The sequence below is a fragment of the Oncorhynchus gorbuscha genome, linkage group LG19 (assembly GCF_021184085.1).
Source record: "Oncorhynchus gorbuscha isolate QuinsamMale2020 ecotype Even-year linkage group LG19, OgorEven_v1.0, whole genome shotgun sequence".
NCBI lineage: Eukaryota > Metazoa > Chordata > Actinopteri > Salmoniformes > Salmonidae > Oncorhynchus > Oncorhynchus gorbuscha.
The window spans coordinates 19,523,586-19,529,585 of NC_060191.1; the positions used below are offsets into that span (position 1 = coordinate 19,523,586).

At 41.1% G+C, this 6,000-nt stretch overlaps 1 protein-coding gene across 4 annotated transcripts in view; it reads right to left on the minus strand.

Moving 5' to 3' along the window:
• Positions 1-3,816, minus strand: part of LOC124005112 (semaphorin-6D-like) — a 178,763-nt gene extending 174,947 nt beyond the window's left edge. For 2 of the 4 annotated variants that reach the window (XM_046314056.1, XM_046314053.1), the window contains exon 1: positions 3,472-3,812. The gene's annotated coding sequence lies outside the window, so the exon portion shown is untranslated. Of the gene's footprint in view, positions 1-3,471 lie in introns of all 4 variants that reach the window. The other 2 variants (XM_046314061.1, XM_046314060.1) reach the window with 2 other exon arrangements.
• Positions 3,817-6,000: the final 2,184 nt, after the last annotated feature.

The window sequence follows — 6,000 nt, forward strand, 5'->3', positions numbered from 1 at the left end:
CAACACAGAAGGGACAGATCACAGTATTCAACCACTGCAATTGATGTGCCAGGGCATCTGGGGTCTCTCAGGTTCCTAACCGAAACCATTCAATATAATATTATGGATAGTATAATGGTACCGCAGTCTTCCGCAGAAGACAGTTGACTCAAAAGACAGTTGCTTCTCTAAACAGTACAGTAACTTGAGTCTGGGCCAGTTCTGAAGTGTGTTGGAACAGTTGGAGAGGCAGCAGAGTTGGATGAGGGAATATCTGCATCATAGGGGTGACCGTGGGCTGGGAGGTATAAGCTGTACTGTACGTCCCACAGGACCATAGTCCTGGGCCGGAGCCTATTTCTGCCCTCATTACCCCACAGACCATTACAGAGACACAGCCATCCACACGTCACAGCCCAGCACAGCCCTGAAGCAGACCTCCCGTCATTTAATACAAAACTACAGCTCCATCGGAAATTGGAAATAAAATTACACCCTAGTCTAAATGCACCATTAGCCATGCTAACCGAGCGCCGGCTCTTTCAGGGCTGAAATGAGAGCCGGACAACATGCAATTTGGGAGCCGACAGAGGGAATGGGCTGCCGACACTCGCCTCTCTCAGCTCCAGTCATTTACAGCCATCACCCACCAGCCTGCAAGACCTGAGTTACTTATTGAATGGGGTTGTGTAATAAGAAAGCGGAGATGTGTGTTTCTGGGAGGTAGAAAATGAGAAAGCGGGAGAGAGCAAAGTAAAAAGAGTTCAGAGAGGGCATACTGGTTGGGTAGGAGTTACAAATAATATGATAAACATATTATTCAAAAATGACAAAACCAGAAAAAGCTACAAACCTGTAGGATATTCCAACTCTGGTGAAGGGAAGCAATAGCACCGCTTGTTGATTAGGCTATGACATCTAAACTACCTACTGTATAACAGTACTGTCATGTTCTCTGACAGAGCAGCCTTGCCCTGACGACAAGGACCTGTGAAAAACTAGGACACCAACTACAACTTTGATTTCCTTTTTAACATGTCAAAGATGTGGGTGAATATAGTTAATAAAATATCTGCGGCAAGAAACATTTAAAAAGGATAAAAACAACCTTGTTTGTACTGTAAGATAATGATACCCTAGAGCTGGTGAGTTTTGCACCAGATTAACATGAATATTTAAATTTCTTCTAAACTTTGGAATCTAGACACAGTAATCACACATCCACATCACCAAAAGTATTATGGAGGGGAAACACAGTGGCATTAAAGATGTGTCTTTATGTTAGTTGCTGCCAGTGGCGTCATGACCATCGGGGGACAAAGGCCCCCTAATATGTCACGGTTTGAAATGAGTTATCTTCATTTTTAAGCCAGTGTTTTATCATAATTATTTATTTTTAAAAAATCTGTCAGCGGTATTTTACAGAGGGGACACACTGACTGGACTAGGCAAAGAATACCCCTCCCCCATTCTCCCTAGTAAGTGGCCCAGTCACAGGTGCACCGAGAAAAGTAAGGTAGGACACTATACTCTAGTCCGTGTAGTATCGTCAGGAGGAGGAGGAGAAAGTGTACAGTAGAGTGACACACAGCGTTCGATTTGATTTTAGCTGACGGTGCTGGGTCGAAGGTATGTTTTTTTAAAGAATGTGATCAAGCTATGTAGCCTGTTGATTTCTTCTTCATTAATACATCAAACAAAAATGTTCTGTTTGTCTGCTTCTACATCTGCATTGCTTACGGTTTGGGGTTTTAGGCTTGGTTTCTGTATAGCATTTTGTGGCATCAACTGATGTAAAAAGGGCTTTATAAAAACATTGGATTGATAATACTAGCCACCTAGCAATTTTATGAAATTGGATTTAGATAGCCAGCTAGATAGATTCCCAATCTCATAACTAGCTACCAAGCCATGCCAGGCTATCAATTAAATTAGATTAGCCTGTCTAACCTGCCTGCAGGCCAGGTTGCTAGACTTTAGAAAAGCAAGAAATTATTAAATGTACAGAATAAGACTCACAATCCTTTCAATCCTTGAGCCAAATTTGAGCAGAAGAGCAGACCCCCCCCCCCACACACACACACACACACACACACACACAGGTACTTCATGCCATACTTTGGTCAAGATATTTGACTTGCAGATATAATCCTACTAAAAGCTTATCTCTGTTGGGCATAGCTGAGAATGGTTCTAAAGAGCATAAAAGAACCTATTTGTGTCTCAATCCAAGTTTGTAGGCTACACCCAGACCTGTACCTTCAATGTCCTCCCACCCGGAACTATTGGACATTGTTCTCGCTACTTTGACACAATATTGGCTATTATATTTTGGCTAGTGTTTATCAAAACGCATTAAACTACATGAAAACAACTCATATCAACATGTAACTCGAATCAATGTAGCCTGAAAATACAGCTAGAGGCTATACATATGTGCACAAACTCAAAAACCATAAAACAATGTAAGAATCAAGTTAATCAGCCTAAACATACAATCAAATGATTCATCATTTGTTTCATTGCATTAGGACAGACTGCAGTTGTTGTGGAAAATTCTAAATCATCCACAACTAAAATCCCCCAATGCGCATTTTAATTAAGCTGCTGTCAAAATGACAAGACATTGCTCTATAATATAAGGCTGGTGAACCAAGTAAGGTAAATCTAGGTCTACAACAACAAGTTTGTCATATCACACAAAGGACTGCGAAATCTGTGAAATCACCCAACTCGATACATCTTGGCGCACGCAGCTACGCATTTCAACTTACTCTTAACTGGCAACAATTTTCTACCAACGCGATCTGGTATTCACCTTGTTCAAATGTCTCAATGAGATTCTATAACAGCGTTTGAAAGACGTTTGGTTGCAGGTCTATTATATAGCCTACTCAAGTCTCATTTTAATTTCTGTAAACTATAGTCTACACAAATACAAACAGACGTCCGTCTGCACAACGACAAAACACAATCATATAGCCTATCCAAATACGGATAGAGTATTCATAGTATACTATTTTTGCATATTTATTTGCTGACAAATGCTCTTATCGCATGCATTTTGCTGAAAAGATGATCGAGCTGTAGCCGATGGTTTAGGACAGGGTTTCTCAATCTCGGTATTGGGGCCCCTCCTGGGTGCACGTTTTGGTTTTTGCCCTAGCACGACACAGCTGATTCAAATAACTAACTCTTTATCGAGCGTTGATTATTTGAATCCGCTGTGTAGCGCGAGGGCAAAAAAACAAACCGGAGGCAGGTGGTCTAAACTGGCCAAACACGTTATGAATGGTAGACCTTCCTATAAGTACCTACTAAGAACTAGAAGACGACATCGTTTTGTTTTGAATAGCCCAATGTCCTCTATGTACTATGTAGATACTGGGGCAAACTTGTGACACCACAAAATACTCCGATGCGCAAGTGAAATGTAGGTGCAGCAACCGAGACAGTCAGCTAATGGAGAAAGTGCCGTAGTATAACTCTTACCTTTTTCTTTCGTTTTGGCTATCTTGTTTCGTTGACAATAATTTGATTCTTGCAGGACAGAGACCAGTGTTACAGAAGCGTTGGGACAAGATTAGTTATTTTTTTCCAAAAAGGCTCGTATTCCCAGAGCGCGAAAGAGCGCCCTTTGTTATGACAGAGACCCGCGCACGCTCGAGCTGGACTGCAATCACAACATACTTCACCCAGCGAAGAGCAGCGTCGGCGAATACACGCCCAAATGTGTTGAATTGGCAGCCACTCGGTCCAATGGCAAGGGGGTGGATAGTACCAGACCTTGTTTGAGACGTGTTTCGTTCAAACCTTTTCTTTTGACTTCTCCCTCCACATCTCATTTTTTGTCCAGTTGTTTGGATACCTACATATTTGGACCCTTGCAACCCGAGCCTGCAGCCAGTCTCTCCGCCAAGGGTATTTAAATCGAGATATCATTGAGCTTCTTTCTGAAGGAGGTTACTTTGCTCCACATATAAGAAAACTGAAGAAAAAAAATACTTTCATTCTGTCAACAAGTTTCTTCTCCGTTGCCTTCTGTTATTAATTGTTGTCCAAATATCAACTAGCATGGACCTAACTTACTCCATGTTTTGCTCATACATCCCCATAATTACATACACCGTGCCGTTTTAATAGCATTTAGAGTTTTCACATTAAATATGTGTAATAGCTTCCTCTGTACTGTAATAATGGTTAAACAGTAAAACTGTTCTTCTACAGATTATCAACAAAAAAAAGCGGCGCACTTAGTATAGGCTACACAGAGTCAATAGTCTATGCATTTCATTTCTGTTTTCAGTAGGCCTTTTAGGTTCAAAATGTGTGCAGCCTATCATACAGTATGTCAAAGTACTAAGTAGAGCTGTCCTGTCTATCTTGACAGGCAGGGAATTAGGCAGGAGGAAGACAGAGTGCATAATGAGGGAACCAGTAGGGTTAATTGGTGAAAGAAGTTATACTGTGTGAAGCTATTGCTCCCCTACTGGGGGATTCTACTGATCTGCATAGCCTTGCTGATCATTATAAATGATCCAACTGCAAATCACTGTCTAGTGGAGATAGTAATAATGTAGATAGACATTATTAAATATTCCGGTCACATCCTGTCTTTTAGATCAAAAAAATATATACATTTTTATTTATCACAGATGTCAGCTGTTAATGAGATTTTATTTTGTATAGCTTCTTCTTGGTTACACAAATAACAGATTCACTTTAGTTTTATTTTGACGGTTTGTATCCACTCTTAACATGCTTAGTCATGAACATTTCATTGGGTTCAGGGCGGCTGGAACCACAAAAAATGGCCGATCATTTTTGGTGAGTTTAGGGTCAATGCTGATAGATTTACTCCAGTTATTTCTCTTAGCAGTAAAATAGAGTCTGTGAGCCTGGCCATCGTGGTAAGGTGCCTTCAGGAGTAAGGAGAGGACAAGCTCCCAAGTCCACGATCTGAGTGGCACGTTAAATCTCAGTAGGCACATGTGCAGTGTCAACTTTGCCAATAGGGTTTTACTGGTTTTGGCAGTCTGAAATAAAAGAGCTGTTCCACTTCATTTTCTCATTTTTAAGTTCAATAGGGCACCAGTGGAGTTTCATGATAGTGTGTAATACATATATACCAAATATCTTCAAAGCAGGACAAAATGTACATTGACAAATTATTACCCCTCACTGGCACAGTTTTCAACCCATACCAACTCACCTTCTTGCGTGAGTAGGCAACACATTCTGGGTAAGGTTATTAGAGAACTAGGTTAAAGATATCCAATCAATAATATCACGCTATCTTGCCACACCATGGGATTGCAGAAAACAGACACACTGTATTTCTCCTATGCCAGCAAGCAAAATAAAAGAAAGGCCAAGAAGCACTGGCTGTTATCAAAAAGACCAGCATTCTAAAACTGGTCCAGCAACATATTGACACTTTTTTTTACACAATTGAATTGCAGTGAGCCAATGGGTGCTAAGTGAGGAGAAAGCATGTGAGCCCATCAGCACAACAGCTTAATTAATATAAACTTGTGAGTCCATGGGAATGACTAGAGGACTCTTGTCCGGATGCGATGTATCCATATTACCATGAGGCTCTTTTCAGAGGGTTGAGAAAGTGAATGGCATTGAAAGTAAAAGGTAAAGCATCTTGAATAATGCTGATAGTGATACTCCGCAAGGACACTGTGCTTGCATGCTGTGAGGACTGAATACCTAAGGGTCTTCAAATCTTCCAAGGAACAATGCCATTTGAGTGTCAACTCTGTCGTTAACAGGAAATGGGTGTAATGCCAGCTAGCTTATACTGTCCAGGGCATTTGAGAGCAGACCGAATGGACTGTGATTCTTCCCCTCTCTCTCTCTCTCTCTCTCGCTTCCTGTCAACACCTTCAGTGCCTAGCCTCAGACAGCTTACTGCTGGTCTGGGTCTGTCACAAGACATCTTCTCCACACTGTCTACACACACTAAAACATATAGACACATGAACTACATGTGAACATGTATGTTTTTGATTT